An 18,475-nucleotide genomic window follows, 5' to 3' on the forward strand; every position below is an offset into this window, starting at 1 on the left:
TTTTTTCTTGCAAAACCAACAATACATTTAATAAACTTTTATTTCAAAACAATACTGTCACGATGCTAAAATTTTTCGCCAGAAACGGAGAATTATAATTGTAGCTATGCTTCGGACTGTGATTAAGTCAAATTTGTGTAATTTTTATAGGCCTAAGCTTAAATTTTGTGGTGTTAAAGTATATTATTTTAATAACTATACAACGTCCTTATAAATTGATGGAGGTTTTGTAACATTCCATGAAAAAAAAAATATATACGGTCATTTTCAAAATCATGTCATGAAAAAATCGAATGCTCAATGCATATTCCCGATTGTTCGTGAGCACTAACCATAAAGTAAATGTTTGACAATGATACTATCAGCTTTTGCCATTGGCTAGACTAATAGTCGAACTAATAATATAGTACATCGCACCAAATATATCTTTGGCAGCAATTATAGACAACAATGCCGACCAAATAATTAAAACAGGGACGAACATAAAATGATCAATAATTGCTTCGTTTAATCCAACGACTCTACGCGGACCTGGTGTTAACATATCAATTCATAACTATATCATAGTCAACTACATAACTACGATCGTATGGAGGTGCGGCACAGGGCATAACGACCTATTGGGAGGTTTTTCGAGCGTCCCAGTTACGCAGGTCAACGCACACCGCAACTAAATCGAGGGTATATCTAACAACATTTTTAAATAAAGACACCGCTGAGGGGAATTTAATAGGCAACCGTTTATAAATTCGATGTCGTTTCGACGAATGTGAGCAATACGAAATAAAACTGGCTAAATCTGTGATGATTCGCGATGACTCAAAACGTAAATAACGTTCACGCAACACAAATGAACGCGAGGAAACTTTGTTTGATATTTAAATGCGGCATCATGTGAAGTTAAATTGGGTATCGCAAATTAGAACATTTGTGATAATTTATAGTTATAAATGATTGGTTGCGTCTTGTGAGCGACGTAACAAAGATTAGAATTTGCGTCACAAAGGAACGTGATAACAATGACTGGTTATAATCGCAGCGAATACTATGAAAGCGATGCGGCCAACGAAATGTCCAACAAAGGGCCGACGTCTTTCAACAGGAGGACTTTCTGCCAGGCTTACTACAACAAAGAGGAATGGACTATTCACTATGCGGGATTATAGCTCAGGGCTGGAACGCTTTATAATTCCCTCTATTAAACGAGAATGGAAAATTGCAATCATCAAAGCAGCGGATAGCTTCCATGATTTCTTATCTAAATTAAATGTATTTATTAACAAATAGAAGCTTTGAATACGGCTCTGGCAAGACTTGGATTTGTGAATTAACTTGAGGGTATTTTAATATTTTTCCGTATATATTTGTAAAGAAGTGAACAGTGTTACAGAATCTATTCACTTATACTGTACGATACTAGCATAATTGTGCTTCTAAAATGTAAGTATACCTCATGAAGTGAAATGTAATTTCTTTTGAGAATAGTTTCTTTAAACAGAAAATATTGAATACGGCAGTAATTGTATGATTCGAAAATTATTTTATATATTTGGTGCTAATTACAATGTAATTTCGAACAGTGAAATTTATAAAGGCTTCGCCTTGACATTTACCAAAAGTTCAGCTTGAACCTCCGGATATGAATGCGGTTAACATTATTATAAAATCTTGATCTTATACCAAGTCGTCTTTATGTTACAACTCTACAACAAAAGACCTGTTTCATTCAATATCAAGTCGAGTTTTTACTCGACTATCCCAGAAGGTGGATAACAATTCCTGCTTTATACGATCAATGAAACTCATCAAATAGAAAAAAAAAATACTATTATATTCAATCAACAGCTAGTTACCAACATCTCATATTCTCAATTGCCCATTCACATTACAAACAAGATCCACAATGTCATACATCACATGCGACCTTATTACATTCAAATAAACGTTGCTATACTTATAAAACGACCTCGATACAGTAATCCGTGGGAAGGCTCGGCGCGGGCCTGTCGCTGGCTCACAATGACGCCTTGTACGCTCAGCAATAACCAGCAGATCATTAGACATCCGTTATGATAACCATATCCAGTAGTCGAGAGCTAATTGCCTACTTGAGAAACTTTCCAGCGCTGTTATAGAAGGACGTTGCTCCTTAGGAGATACGGGCTCGACTGCGCTGAAGCAAAGTTCTAAACGAGAAACCATTCCGAAAATTCTAAACTTACGAACAGTTTGAAATCTCGTTCGAAGATTGAAGTTTACCTACGGTGTACATTCATAATTTCTTTTATGGAACACGAGAAAATGTATATACAAAATGGTATTTAAAATTTGTATGTATTAAAACTAATCAAATTTTGAATGAATAGTATAAACTTGAAAAAATCATAGATGTGGCAAGTATTCTAACTACTATAAATATGTGCTATACACCTATATATATGTATAATATACCACAACTGGGTACATTTTTTCGAACTAGACATCCAGAGACCATTAGTTATGATCCTCGAATGAAAAACTGTAAAGTTGAAGCTCTTTCCTTCCTCTTAGCAGTGATATAACGAAGTCTGAGTTAAACTCGGTACATTTATCATACAAGTTTAGCTCAATATTTCCGAATGGTTTTATATTTGGGAGAGTAGGTTAAGCCGTCAGCTCTGAGCCTTGCCAAAAGGCAGACATTATTTAGCCAAATCGGCCTGTGGGTAACTTAAAACTCTTATAAACTAGCACGCTGTTTCCACATTAAGTAAATCTTTAAGTCTTGCACTAAGCCAACTGTTTCAATCCATTTTTTAAACTTTTAATGTTGATAATTTAGAGATTTATACATCCAAGTTCATTGTGGTCATGAAACTTTGTTATTTTTATCATTACTTTTTGCAGTCAATAACATAAATTACAAATTAATATGGTTCTTAACAAACGTCAAGAATAGAGCTAACGCTCTAAATCTACGTCGGTATATTATCAGCTCTTAAAGTGAAGCAACACATTGCCGAGAAATCTAAGATTACAGACCAATTAAATACGTGTGCGATTTGTCACCTTTATAACACGTAGATTATGATTAAATGAGTCAATCGTCACGACAAAGGTGGCTACATTCTGTGCTGTACGAGATATACATTTAAAACAACGCAAGATTGATGAGTTATTAATTATTGGCTAACAAATCGTGAACGAGGTATGAAGCTTATCTTCATTAAAAATAAATATAGCAAACTCATAATCGTTATGCCTTACCAAGATTTTAAAAAAAGCATTTTTTATATCCTGAACCACCTTATGATACCCAGGGGTTTTAGTACCAAGTAATACAGACTTGGGAAAATATTTGTGAATCATACAGACATTTACTCGGTTTAAAAGCTGTTAAACATTATAGTGATGTTCGAGACATGTTTACCATTTGCTATGGTAGATACATATTTTCTTTATATTACAAAGTAATGCATGCAGTCTATAACCACGTACTACTATAAAAACAGTATTGCGAGAATATAGCGCTGTAAAGTTTTGTAAGCTGGTAAACAAAAAGGTTGAACGAAGTGGAAAGTAATGTAAAATATATTCAAATGGCCACAAGTGTTCCCATTCCGCAATTCATTATTATTTATGTTCGGTGTGCGGTAAAACACTTTGAACTTTCCCTGGTGATTCTGAAGTTTTTATTCCGCATTCCTTCCTACGGCGTATAGAAGCCAGACGTAATAAATGTGAAGATTACAGGTTTTACCCTATTAAACTTAAATCATCAATATTATGTATTTTAATAAAAGTAATCATCAGAACAGTGATATTTTTTTTTAAATTTTATCAATGTGAAATATTAAAAATGCGTAACCTACACTTGTGCAAACCGACATATCAAACAATAACTACATTACCAGAGTCGATGCCAAAGTAAAATAACGAAACACCTATTATATTGTTAATAGGTTCGAAACAACGAGTACAAATCATTCTCATGGCGATACTGTTTCTTAATTATTGTCTATTGGTTAATGATTAATGAGCATTATCGATATGAACGGCAAACAGGAAACAAATCTTTAATACGTCTAAGCAAGTAATAAAACAGCTTCAACCAGCATCTAGTTACCATAATTTGAGTTCAATTAACGTAATAGAAGTTCCGCATATTATCGTCGGAATGTAACTGAATTGTATAATCTGAAATTATTCTGACCAACGGAAAGCATTATCACTGTGCTAACATCCTTTCACGCGATAAGTATAGATTCCGAAGTAAAATTTTGGCCTTTTTACGTATATTTATTTTATAAGTACATCCGAACTGGATTTAAGTATTCGGACGAGTTTTGTGTTGAGCTTAGGAAGATACGTGAGGAAGTTAACAACTAGATGTTATCAAATAGTAGTATTTGATTGTTTTGTTACTATAATATTGTATTTAATGAAGTGTTGACATTTCTCAAATCATTATTTCCAACAGAAATACTTCTTGTTTATGTTTCTTCTTCACTACATAGTATAAAACAAAGTCTTTTTTAATAGATAGAGTGATTCAAGAGGAAGGTTTATTTGTATAATAACATCCATTAAATAGTGGAGAAATACTGTTATTTTGTTATGTTATACCCGTGCGAAGCCAGAGCGGGCCGCTATGTTTTTATATACAACGTTCACAGTTTTTCTATAGTGTATTTAGTTTCAGCATTGCACCCGTGCGAAGCCGGGGCGGGTCGCTAGTCCTTTAATAAAATAGCTTTCCATAAAAAAATTAAAATTAGAGAAGAAGCACAAAATATATAATGGTATAATAAATAATGAAACCGGCCCTGTGTTGATATACCTAGCATGGGCCTCTTCTATTACTGGAAACGCTTGGGCCTTAGTCCACGACGCTGGTTTGGTGCGGGTTGGCAGACTTCACACACCATCGAAATGCTTATGGTAAATCTCAGGTTTGTAGGTTTCCTCATTATGTTCTTCGTCACTGTTAAAGCGATCGATAATTGATTAATATGACATACGTAACTTCGAAAAGCCAGAGGTATGTGGGTTTTGAACCTGCAGACATTCTTCTCGGCGAACCAGTCTCAACTAAGCTATTGCACACGAAAACATATTACAATCGATATATCAGTGAACATTACTCATGCTGTCCTAAATAGGTATAATATTAAAATTTCTTGAAAATTAAAGTAGGTAAACAACTTTATAACAGTTATTATTTATATCTTGATAAAAATACGTTAATATCATTTAGCCAAAACCCAGCCTTGACAAGTACATGATATGACTCACCAAAATGTATTACGTTGTGTAATTATTAATTCCGACCAAGCTTTTTATCTATGTATATTATTCACCATTCCACTCACGCATTGTTATTAGCATTAGAACGATTAAGAACCAATTTTAACATTCATAGCATAAAATATAATACGATCAAACAAAATATTACAATTAACAAATTAGTGTAAATGTCCTATAACAATATCTCTCAGAAAATGCCATCTTTATTGTCGTATGGGCAAAGATGTATTTCCAGAATGTCTATTTCTCCGTCTACAGGTTCATAATGCATTTACAAATTCCGTTCCGAAATCTCTATTATCACGTATAAAAACTATATTTTTTAATCTATAAGATCTGTTACTAAATAAAAGGCGTTCTTAGGCGTAGGGAGTAACATAACAAAAGCTTACGCTTCAATGAAATATTTCAAAACATTGCGTGCACGTACATCTTCATTAAAACAGTGTTACAAGCTTAGATATAATTACGCTGAATGTTGTAACAGTGTAAGCCACCGATCAAGGCGCATGTTACACGTTTACATAATACATATGTTTCCAAATGGAATTTTTTCATCAATATTACTCAATGTATGGAAAATAAGCAGTGTTTGTGTCCGCGCACATTTTTATTAGAGGAGTACTGAAGGATAGCCTTTAATTAATTATAGTCTCGTTTTGTTACGTTTAATATCATTAATAACAAATAAAGCGTTATTGGTGTCTTGATACCCCAACGATTTAACATTTCTGAGGAAAAAATTAACCAATACCCTGTATAGTAACATAGGACAGGCGCTTTTTTGTTAAACATATTACATTGCTTTACGGTGCGGTATACGGCAGAATACGGTTTCTGAATAATATACCGAATTGGATGAGCATATTAAAATTTTTAAAGATATGTTTTTGGTACCTATATTTATTTGGTTCGACTACCTACGATTTTATCTATTTCGATCAGAAAATAACCGGGAATAGCTCATCTTATTTTAATATATTAATTTAATTTTATATTGAAATATTCGTGCGGTAATGAAAATTTATACATTACAAGTTAATCGAATAGGTGACATCATAATAATATTATTGTTGTCCGAGCAACAACGCTACGTAAGCAACTACATAAGTATTAGTAACAGCAAAGGTCATCAACTTCTAGAGCAGATAATCGCATACCAAACCAATATAAAATGAACTATACATTTTGGTGATACGAGTGACGATTTACATTTATATTAGAGCTGATAATATTTTATTCAGTCCAGTAGAAACAACGGTGTAATGTAATAGCCTGGAGTTATGAACTTGGCTAAAATACCGAAATTATATCAACGATTAAGTACCAATAAATCTGATGATATATATTTTAAGACATAATATTTATTGTTAGATTTTATTCTAGTACTAAAATAAACTTAGACAATTAATTTATTTACAATTCGTCATAATATGTCCCTCTTTAATAAATAATGACATAATATATTATTATAAAATAATTACTATAAACACAAGCAAAATGTGGTGTAGAATTTATTAAAACAATAATCCAAACACAAACAAAGGAAGGGAAAAAAGGACAAATAACATGAATATTCTGTGCATTTGAAGTCATTTTTCAATGTTTTAGTTTGAAAAATGTTTTTATTGTCAGAAAAATAAAAAAGGCAGAAACATCTGAACCGTGTCAGGTAATTTCGGCACACGCTCAAAGGTAGACCAAGTTTGTAATTAACAATAGGCTACTTCTCATCTCACAGCTAGCCAATAGAACTATTAAGCCGTGGAAGTTGCTTCAGGCTCGCAGAACCGCGAGCAACATCTAATCAAACATTCATTCAGTTTCACTTGACTGAAGTTCATTTTATCATGCTTCAAGTCATCAGTAGTACCCGGAATTCAGAATCCCAAAGACACGCGACGGTACCGTGGCATTACTCCACTAGTTTTATAAAACTTGTACTGAATGAGTACGCGCGCACGTAAACAAGTCCGATGTACGGCTGATTCACTACGTACAAAGGTTATTAAGTACACTTGAGAAGCGCGAACAAAATATAACGTTTCGTTTAGATCAATGAGTCCATGCTATAGATCATTGTTTCATCGTATATTATAATCATAGAGGCGCTTATTTTCCAGTGGCGAAGGGTGAAAATTTTCAAAAGGGAACCCGGCAACATATTTTTTCTACAGTTAACATAATATAATACGCTGTTCACAATAAATTAAAATCAGTAAAATATATTAATCCTTAATAATTTCCTTCTAACATAAAAATTATGTCTAGTGTCTAAATTTACAAAATAATAATATATTTTGAACATAGGTACCTAAAACAGTCCAACAAAATTAATTACGCACAAACACTAATTACACATTCTAAATTATTAAAATATTTCGCGCCAATAGCTCAACATGAAGCCGCAAATTCTCGGGGTTACCCTGAAGTACATAGACACGCACGCACACCTGTATCTTTACGCCACTTCCAAAGATTAGACAAAGACACCGCGCTGCGTGTGAAAGAGACAAGAATATAGCGAGGGAAGCTATGCGCGGCCGGGTTCACTTCGAACACTATAAGGCGCGAGCACTGCGCGCGAGTTACAATTTAACGAATTGATATGAATGACAGATATCATTGAAGTATGGATTTCATTTAATAAATTTATAAGACGACTTGTTTGAATATAGTATTTTTATTCTAGTAATATTGTTATGTTTTTCTTTGATTATTTTTAATTAATTTACAAAAGGTAACCCGGTAGGAATCGGCTTGTATGAACGCTTCGCCACTCTTATTTTCCTATCTGTGATATAAAATTGTAGCGAGGCCGTTTAGTACATTAGATATTTGAACTGATTCATATCGGTTATCAGCTAAGCTGCTGATACCGTGCATCTTTGACAGTGGTTTAAAATAAGTAATAGTATTATTAGATAACATAAGGTATTGCGTTTGTGATTCGTCATTAGTATACTAAACCTCGTCTTTTATTCATAACTAATTATAGATTATTTCGTTCAAGAAGACGCGCCCCACTATTTTCCCTAATAGCTAACAGTGCGTGAGCGACATGTGCACGCGCATACTATAGACAGCGTCGGGGAAAGTGTTTGAATCAAATCCCTTTACCCCCCTCCTTAAAAAGTGGCGGGGTGCGTCAATGACCATTGGACTATCAACGTCATACATTGGGCATAAGTAAATAATTCAACAAGATCTTCCATTAAAGGAAAAAAAAATAAAAACAACGCTGTCTAATATTTTCTATGCAATCACTTTTACACAAAGAAAATATACGCCAAAGCTAACTACGAACTATTATAAAATTAGTAAGCCTTCTGTTGCAATAATTTATTGCGTAAAAAACGTTACCTAGCTTTATATTACCGTAATGTTATATACGCTGACATTGAATGAGGATATTAGGCAATTTCAGATATATAACATACGTTTCATAGCTAGAAATAATGTACAATAAACATAGTTCTTTCGCAATCGCACAAAATATTAGTTACTTTCCTATTTATGCCATTATATTGTATTGTATCTGCATAGCTAAACACCTATTATATATTTTTAAACCCTAACCAGGCATTCTTTTCAACCAAAACAACCATATGTTTTTCTTGATCTAATTCATTACCGTTTCATCGTATTGTTATACAATACCTCTGAATCCACTTAATTTTGACAGCACGTGAAGATACGAAACAAACAACCCATGCCCTTGTAAACGGCTCAAAAACATGTGACAATCGTTGTAAATCAATTAGCCCGGCTCGTGGCCGAAACAGGATGGGTGACGACTTAGCCGACCTCAGACCACGTGGTACTGTGTTCGGTGCACGTGCACTTATCAGCTTACGTTCGCATGATTCGCGAAACCACAATAACATTGGAATTTATTTACTCTTAGGATAATGTGACGGATCGTTGATTAAATGAAGCATCGGCTATGAGCCGTTTTTTTTCTAAGACATAGTTTATAGTAATTGTTTGTTGCGTAACCGGGATTATTGTGAAGTACAATGATGATGCGACATGTTTGCCTAGTTTGTGATCACGGTCAGAAATCGTAACTGGGCCATACTCGATTTACAAGCCAATATTGTATTTGTTTCAGACCATAAACGTGTTTCATCCTCTTATCAAAATATCTTATACCTGTGACTGCTTGCCACTTGGTATAATATCAAGTAAATTTTAAAACAAACCGGATATCTTGCATTCATTCATAGCTAATAACATCTATAACAATAAGTGACTTGAAAAATACGGCATCAAACGTTTAAAATGCAGGACAACTCACAAACGAATAACAGAATCGGTATCACATATCGGTGTCCGGTGAACGTATACCGAGGACTGGTTGCAAAAAAAAATGCATGTCCATAAATTAGTAACCAAATTTATCAGACACCCACTAATAAAACCGGTCGACGGAATAATTTATCGTCCAGTATGAAATTGTTTGTCCGCAATGCCAATTTAAAAAGTGGAATGGACACAGCACGGGTCACGTTATGTTGGACTCGTTGAATAATTAAATCCGTTTATTAATCGTGGACATTGAAGCCAGCAGCTCGCCGCATTCCTCGGCGCCGTATTTCGCAGCCCATTATAGGGTCAACATAATTAGCTGGATAATTGATAAAGTGCGTTTACTCGTTCATTCGTCCGGTATGTGTAATTAAAGGGAGGCGCCAAATTAATCACCAGTGTGAATGGAATGCGAACCTAACTCGACAAATGGAACGGGTGTGTGCTTTACGCGCAATATTACTGTAGTAGCTATTTTTTCCGGGTTCCCATTGCCAGGAAATTAAAAATTGTCCCATGCGCGCAATTTATTTTCGAAAAGATAATGTTCAAAAACAAATAAAAAAGAAAATTCAACAAATCCACCGGTCACGATCATATTATGTAGTTAATTATAATTAAATTCGCTTACTTTTTGCAATTACGATACACAAGATTAAAATCCTCAAGTGAAGTAAAAAGTAATTTGAGATCATAAATGGCATACAGTAATTATAGGTATCATTAAATTTTGTCCTAAGGTCATACGAAAAAGGTTACGCTTGGAGAGACTTTCAATTTTTTATTGTATTTACTTCAAATTAACAGTATATAGCCTCTTCAAAAATCTTAAGAAAATATAGGCAAAATTTATAAGATCACTATGCATCTTTAAAATTTATAGTTAATTTTATGCATCCATGCATTTAATTTGATTCAACTACAAACCTTATATAAAAATGTACCTATTAACAACATAGCTACACTATATCTAGGAACAAACTAAGTAGACTAATGACCAGTCTAGTAGCTAAATTAAAAAGCTTACAGACTTAACAAGCTTTGTCGTCTGATAACTGTGAGATTAGACGGGTTAACGTCCACTTTAAAGGATTAACAGAGATTTTTTGAGCAAACTGCAGTGACGCGCAAATGGCTGTTAAGCATAAAATAGTTTGTCGGGAAAATTAAATGTCTCCAATTTTAGTTCGTAGTAGAATTACTTCAAATTCTTCAATGCAATTTTCAAGAAAAACGACTTCGGTATTAACATTTAAAATGAATTTGAATTAAAAGATGTTCTACGAAACAACAAATTAGAACAAAGACGTACAAAAAAGAACAACAAAGTACCATATCGCACACAATGATGTCTCTTGGCGACCGACGACAAAAAACCATTGCTCACTACAAGTATTTTCCTTGTACATGACGAGGTTATTGCTTCAAATCATCCACAATATCGCCTTGTAATCGTCTCGCTTTAAAAATCTTAATGCGATCGCTTGTTCTTGCTAATTGGTTTTGTTTATTCGGTCGAAACTTGACTGATTTGTATGTTTTGTCTTAAAATTGCTTATTCATTAACATAGTAGATAATGAGCGATATTTACAACGCAATAAAGACTAAAATAAATGAATATTAATGTAACAGTCCTTTATACTACAACATTTATAATATAAAGCCGATTCACCTAACTACACTGACTGGAATCATCGAAGACGTACACCATGTTTTATAGAAGTGCGGATAAGATCTCGTACTTTGTGTATGAATGTGGGCGATTTTGCCTATTTTGTTTAAAAATTTATTTAAAGTAATGTTTTAAGTTACACTTGAGTTACACTGAACGAGGAAAATGCATTACTCAATTACGACCATCACCCTAAAATAAGAATAAAAATGAACCTTTTCTCCAGAAAATATCAATTATCGTAAATCTAAAATCCCTGTTTATAACTGACTACTCTCTCATACCGCGATGGTCATGAAATGAACAAAAAAAAAACTTACAAATTCGCGAACGCGTTCACACCTTTCTACGTTACCTCAAATTGGTACCACTCACGAAAGCCATAACAATATCGTAAATCAGAAAGTGTGGAGATGTATGCTTAGCATTCATTCACACGTTAAACGCGAAATGAAAATGGCAAATCCTAATTTTGTTAGTACTCAGGTTAGGAAAAATGTAGATCAATGAGAGCCCATTTCACAAGTTTCAATCAAGTTTGATTTGACAGTTATCGTATAAAACAGTTTATTTACGCCCGAAATTAATAACCAATCCTAATCCAATGTATGCTATCTAAGACTGATAATTCATTCGTTTTTATGGATAAAGCATGCCAATAACCAATCCATAGATTAAGTAAGCTATCTCTAACAATAATCGATCTTTGAGAGAACGGATTACAGATCACAGATTACCCTCTGTTGGAAAATGATAGTTTACGCTTGCCAATACTCTATCTACCCGTTTTGACATTTGATTTGATTGTTGTAAACAATCACATTTTCCAATCGGATCAATTCCTCAGTTTACTCCATATGTTTTGAATATCGCTTACACTGATTTTAAGGGAAACGAAAAGGCAATGGAAATATCCATATTCTCTAGTGACAGTGACGACAGTGATTTGGAGGGACTAGCGATACTGATAGCGAAACTGAAAGTCGCGCTTCATCACGGGTAATGAAAAGAGTTAACTACATGCAGACCCTGGATGAGTTTGATTTCATGTTTAGATTAGGCTTTCGAAACCTGCTTGCCAATCATTGTTAGTTAAACTGATGCCGTATATCCGTGTTACTTCTATGTACAAGGTAAATAATTTTTGACATTATTTACAAAAAATACCGTACCTACCGAACTATTAGATAGGTACTAACAAGGGGCAATTGCATCGTTTTTTCAGGAACTATGGTGTTTCTCCATTCCATCAACTTTTGCTGAGGAATAGGAATTATTTATATTATCTTTTTCAGGACATTTGGTACATGGAAGCGTCGCTTCCCTGTGATTGCATTGACATTGCATTTATCTTTACCTAAAGTTCAAATAATAATAATTGCAACTGCAGTTTTGCATAATATTTGTCGGAATCATAGGTTAGAGGAAATTCCAACCGAAGTGGAGTTATCAACTGCTGATATTATTAATTATGAGAACAATATAGAGAATCAAGATGTTGGAGAAAGAACAGCATTAATAAATAACTTCTTTACTTAGTAAAATAAAATACCTTTGCAATCACTGCTATTTAGTTTTATTGATCATCTACATTTGTAATTCAAAGTAACAATTATTACAAATTAACATAGTTTTATTAGTTAAAAGTTAAAATCATAGTAACAGGCAAAATTTCCATACATTATCTATACTATAATTATATAAAGCTGAAGAGTATGTTGTTTATTTGTGTGTTTCAACGCGCTGATCTCAGAAACTTCCGGTTCGAATTGAAAAATTATTTTAGAGTTGTATAGCCCATTTATTGAGGATGCCTATTATAGGGTATATATCATCACACCATGACCAATGGTACCAAAAACGGTTAAGATTGATTACTTTTGAGAGCTTCCGTTGCGTGCGCTGCGTAAACGGTTAAAGTTATGCAACAATTATGTATAACGGAATTGTAATTTGTTCCATGACACTGGATAATGTGTACAGAGTCCAATTATTATTATATGGCACCGAGTTTACTGCGTACTTTATAATAAAAACTAAATCCTTTAAAGATTTATTAATATATTATCAACAATGTTATTAAACTTCAGTGTCAAAATATGTTAGCAACCTCATTACTCACGTTCCATTTCAACTAATTAAATAGTTTGTACTTTAACGCCCGAATACTGAAACGCTACTCAACCAACCAACTTGTCTGAGGCCTACTTAAATTTAACAGGCTACTTAATTTAAATGGCATTCTCAAACGTACATTAAAAGATTTTACGGAAAACTCAGTTGAGGAGCAGTTAACTTGCTATAGATTATAAAAAGTTTGTTTTCGTTTACATAATTTTAATAAAATGATATTTATGTGTCGTTTCACGCAGCATAATTTATGAAACATAAAAAAAAAATCAAATAACGTAATACGCAGTTTAATTAAAAATGATTTTTAATTATTAAATTCTCAACATTGATGTAGTAAATACATTCCAACTTATTTATACTTGCCATTTGGCAGCATGATCAGTATTGACATTAGTCACTTTAGAAAAAAAAACTTCTGTATCTGTCAAATTTTCGTCAACAATTAAATCGTAGTGATTATTTTCTTATTTCTTATTTCGTGTCTTACCACAGAAGTTTCTATTTTATATAAATATAATCAATGGAGTCTGCAAATAACAAAACCCAAAAAAGGGGTTGAAATTATACCTAAATAGAAAAACAAGAACTGCTGGATATAGTGAAAAAGTAAGTATTGGATTTATTTGGAGGCCCATCGAATTAAGAAAAAAGGGCATTGCTCGATGCGGGCTGCTTCCGACATTCAATCTGGAAATTTTGCGGGAGGCCTTTGTTCAGCAATGGATATCATGTGGCTGATAATGTTTTTTTTTTGTTAAATAATTTTTAAAAATATATTTGTTTTATTGGCAGCTCTCGTGAGGAACACAAGTGAGCTGTGGGCGAGTAGCCGGCTGTGAAGTGAGAGGCCGTGGGTTCTCTTGTGTGATATATCCAATCAATCAATCAATCAATAATTTATTCAAGAAATAGACTTCTGCAGGCATCTATATATATGTACTATGTGTAGCAAAATGTCTGTAATGTAATGTTTATATCTCTGATATATAAGAATTACAATTAAAAAATATAATAATTACAATAAAGTTTCTTCTTGCTTCTCTAATAATTATTTCTTCATTCAGACATGTTGACTTTCAATAAAATTTATTTCCCTTAAAACTGTTACATACACACATAATAAAGCTAATCATCCTAGAAGGGGTAGGCAGAGGCACAACTAGTTCCATGATATAAGCACAGGCACAACTAGTGCCATGATATGAGTACACCATGATGTACCGTAGGTTCCTACACATGAAAAATATCCCAGATGACCCTTTGATAGGTGCCTGTGGTAAAGAAACAAAGGGCAATAAATATCTGGTATTTCTTTTTATGACCGGCTAGGCTGGATTAATATCCAGTTTAAATCAATATGATGAATGAACATTGCTGAAATGACAATTCCTGAATTAATGAACATAAATACTCTTCGAAAGTGTCTAATTTCTCTCGATTTCTTCGATTGACCCTATATTCTTCTTCAGACAGTGATGGTAGTGAAGAAAAAGACATTTTATTAAATCGAAAGAGAATATAATAACAACTAACACAACAATAAATATTTTAGCGTAAAGATTTGAGAGTAGTCGCAAGCACTCTCAAATTAATCTCAATTAACAGCCATATAAGGCGGCCTTAAATAGCTGTCAAACTTTAAGCAGGGTTTGTGAATACCGTTTGAATCAATAAGCGGACCTTAAACCTTCGTCGCCTTAAATTTAAGGTTAGGAAATAAGTGACGTTTCAGTATACCAATTTCAAAGATAACGAATGCTTAAATCCGTGAGGCCATCTTAAATATTTAAGTGGCGTTTGAGTATTCGGGCGTAAATATGACATGTACTAATTATTAATTATTTCTTTTGAGGGCTAAAATGCATAAAATATTTTTTTATTACTCAAAGTCTTATTTTTAGCAATTGGGTAAATATTTAAACGAATAGTTTGTATTGAAAATACAAAAGTATTTTTTACGAATGGAATATTCTGCATAAAATGGAATGGTCAGGAGGGAACGCATCTGGAAAGGATTGCCAGCGATCTATCGTTGAAGGCAAGCAAGGATAGGCGAGTTAAGATATTGGCATGCCGATAGGAGAGCAATCGAAAGATAGTCGGCAATCTAAGACAGGTTTCAGTCTTGGATAGCAGATACATTATTAATTTCGGGCGTTAGATAATACTCATTTTATTTGGGAGCATAGGTTAGCGTGTGATTTTTGAATTTGTTCGGCTTATACATTTATGTGACGGATAGCATCTAGTCAGAAACAAACATCAAACGAGTAGCATTTGTGAAACAGAGCCTTAATCACTATAATATTAGATAACAATTAAAACATTGATTGTTATTGTTGATAAAAAATCAGTCGTTGTAAGTTTCGTATTCAGTGTCATTGAACTTGGATATAAACCATCTAACGTATGTTCTTGAATTATTAGACACGTTTTTGTTAATACTGAGCAGTTTTAAATGAAAGTGGTATGTGCAATGTAATATGTACATGCTAATGAAGTCGCGGGCCACAGCTAGCTAACGGCTTTGCCTTGGCCGGTCCAACGCACACCAGCCCGCAAGGCCACATCCATTCCATTCTAAAAACAATTGTTATCTATTGATTGATTACTAAAAAAAAAATTACGTTTAATCGATCGAGCCGAGTTATTTAATCATTCTATTTGACCTTCAAATAAACCATAACATTGTCAAATTTAAGAGCAGTTCTATAGTGTAATCATGCGAATAATCTTTGAAATCAATGCAGACATTAAAGGAAATATGCACCAAGGGTAACGCGACCCGGAACATTGAAATTTCATTGACTCGCCAATCACAATATTTTGAAACAAAAAACGTTCTTGCATTTAATAAATGAAGATCGCCAATTTATCAACCTTGTGTCCATTGTGAATATCGCGTTGACGAAAATGTATCGTGCAGTCTTGGCAGAGATGCAAAATAAATGCCTACATAAAAGGTGCGATGGTGCTCTTTGTCCCCGCCACGGTAATAATCGAGTTCACAGTTGTGAATAATAACATAGTTCTTCCAAAGTGCACGACACTGCGCGGCCTCAATGTATAAATTGTTTACTTAAGGCGATACCTCAAGGTCCATTTTCATACATTTTGTTTCGGCTTTAATCTGGGTAACTAAACAAGTATTGGCAAGTAAAGAATTTAAATTCACGTCTAGTTAGTGATTAGTTCTCGCAAATGAAAGAAAAATGTAAAAATAATTAATAATCATGGATATTTCTGCCTTTAAAATTTCGTCATATTAAATTATCCGATCAAATGATTCTTTCACTAATATGAAAACAGATTATTCGAGATTGCTAAAGGTTTTTTTGACAAGCTGCAAGCCAAAGTCATCACATTATTATACGATAAATTCGAATTTGAAACTAATTCAAAAACAATATAAGGAGGTAGAAAATTACCAACGATACTCGTATGTTGGATAAATAAAGATAATAATAAAGCACATCAGACATTAAATCGAAATTTGAAAGCGAAAAGAACGCAACTTACATGTTTACAACGCACTTAATGTAATAATGTACCGCGTTCAAGCAGGTGGCCGGACATGCATTGTCATAGCAACGTAATAAATTACCATAAACCATGCCATTTTTCCTCTATTACAAGACAATAACGCTAAACGAGATGTCGATTGAACGGGGATTCAATAAACACCGCAGTTTAGGAAAATTCGCGTGGTGTTAGTAAATGGTAAGGAAATCGCGTCGGCCGTTTCCGTCGGCGGCGAGACTAAGTCCACTTTTACTTTCGCCCCCGATCATTCACCTGGCCTAGGCAGAACGGAGGCGGCCGGTCAAACACTCGCCCTACATAACGCCAGCTCGGCTGACCCTTAAACAACGAAACGCGAGCCGGAATGCGGCGAGAGCGGCTGAGTGAAATTGGGATAATTTGTGGATTCCGAGTTGTGAAAACAAAACGACCATTTGAAGTTTTAAAGTTTGATATACATCGTTTTGTAAGCAGTCGGGATTATAGTATTTACTGGATCGAAATATAAATTGCTACGATTGCTTTGATCTTGTGAATTGGAAGTTGAAATATAGGTCAGGGCTGGAATAACTTATTTTAACACACATTATTATTTTCCTTCTAAACACCTAGATTTTTTTTTTGATTTGTTGATCCACATTTCTGATTACTAAAACGAAATATATAAATTTAGATAGACGAAGCGCTCTCACAATTTACGTTGCCAGTAAGTTAATACCATTCACATAAACAGTACATCACATACCACCTTCATCATTCCGTAATCATTTCATAACTGTATGAAACATTAAGATGGCTTGCTGTACACATATTGCTTGCACAAAATAGAAACAAATCAGAACAGGCGCACAATGAACGTTTATTAGAGCAAAACACAGTTTAATGTATGAATAAAAATCGTGGCACAATATACTGGAATGTATGAAAAGCCGAATACCTTCGCAATGAGGTAATAACGCACGCGCCGCGTAAATAATAATATTTATTATTCTATCATAATTATATGTGTAGTTGAGTAACGTATATTTTCTCTATACTGAATATTATATATTATTAAGTCACTTGTATTGAGTAAAACTTCAACAGACAGATCATGTTACATTATTAGCATTGATGTATGCACAGGAAATAACCAGTAATTGTCATTCGGGAGAGTCCCTGAGCAATGAACGGAGTCGAGAAGTTTTGAAGCCCGACCACAGATTGTTAGTAAAAAATAAATTGTTTTATGAAAATATTGTGTACTTTCTTTTAATGTACAAATAGTCGATAACTCTAATCGACGTTATCTTTTCAATGCCTGGGCGAACTATCTTTCAAATAAACAGGTATACAAAGGAATGACAAAAATGTGTTAAACCCTATCTCAGCAAAACGGCCCGCTAACCGTATTTTGCGAAATTTAGTACCTATAGTAGATTTTAATACAGTAATTTTAATTTGCAACCAATACTATCTGATAGATTATTTTATAAGGAATATTTTGGTGGATTAATATTTTAAAAAATACCCTAAATTGATTTTAAGAGGCATTTTGTAAATCTGCATAT

General features: G+C 33.7%; 1 long non-coding RNA gene across 1 annotated transcript; it reads left to right on the plus strand.

Moving 5' to 3' along the window:
• The first annotated feature begins 16,641 nt into the window (after positions 1-16,641).
• On the plus strand, positions 16,642-18,158 carry LOC115449728. Its single transcript, XR_003939200.2, has 2 exons — positions 16,642-17,123; positions 18,051-18,158. It is a non-coding gene; the product is annotated as an uncharacterized LOC115449728 (long non-coding RNA).
• Positions 18,159-18,475: the final 317 nt, after the last annotated feature.

The sequence above is a fragment of the Manduca sexta genome, chromosome 20 (genome assembly GCF_014839805.1).
Source record: "Manduca sexta isolate Smith_Timp_Sample1 chromosome 20, JHU_Msex_v1.0, whole genome shotgun sequence".
Classification (NCBI taxonomy): Eukaryota; Metazoa; Arthropoda; class Insecta; order Lepidoptera; family Sphingidae; genus Manduca; species Manduca sexta.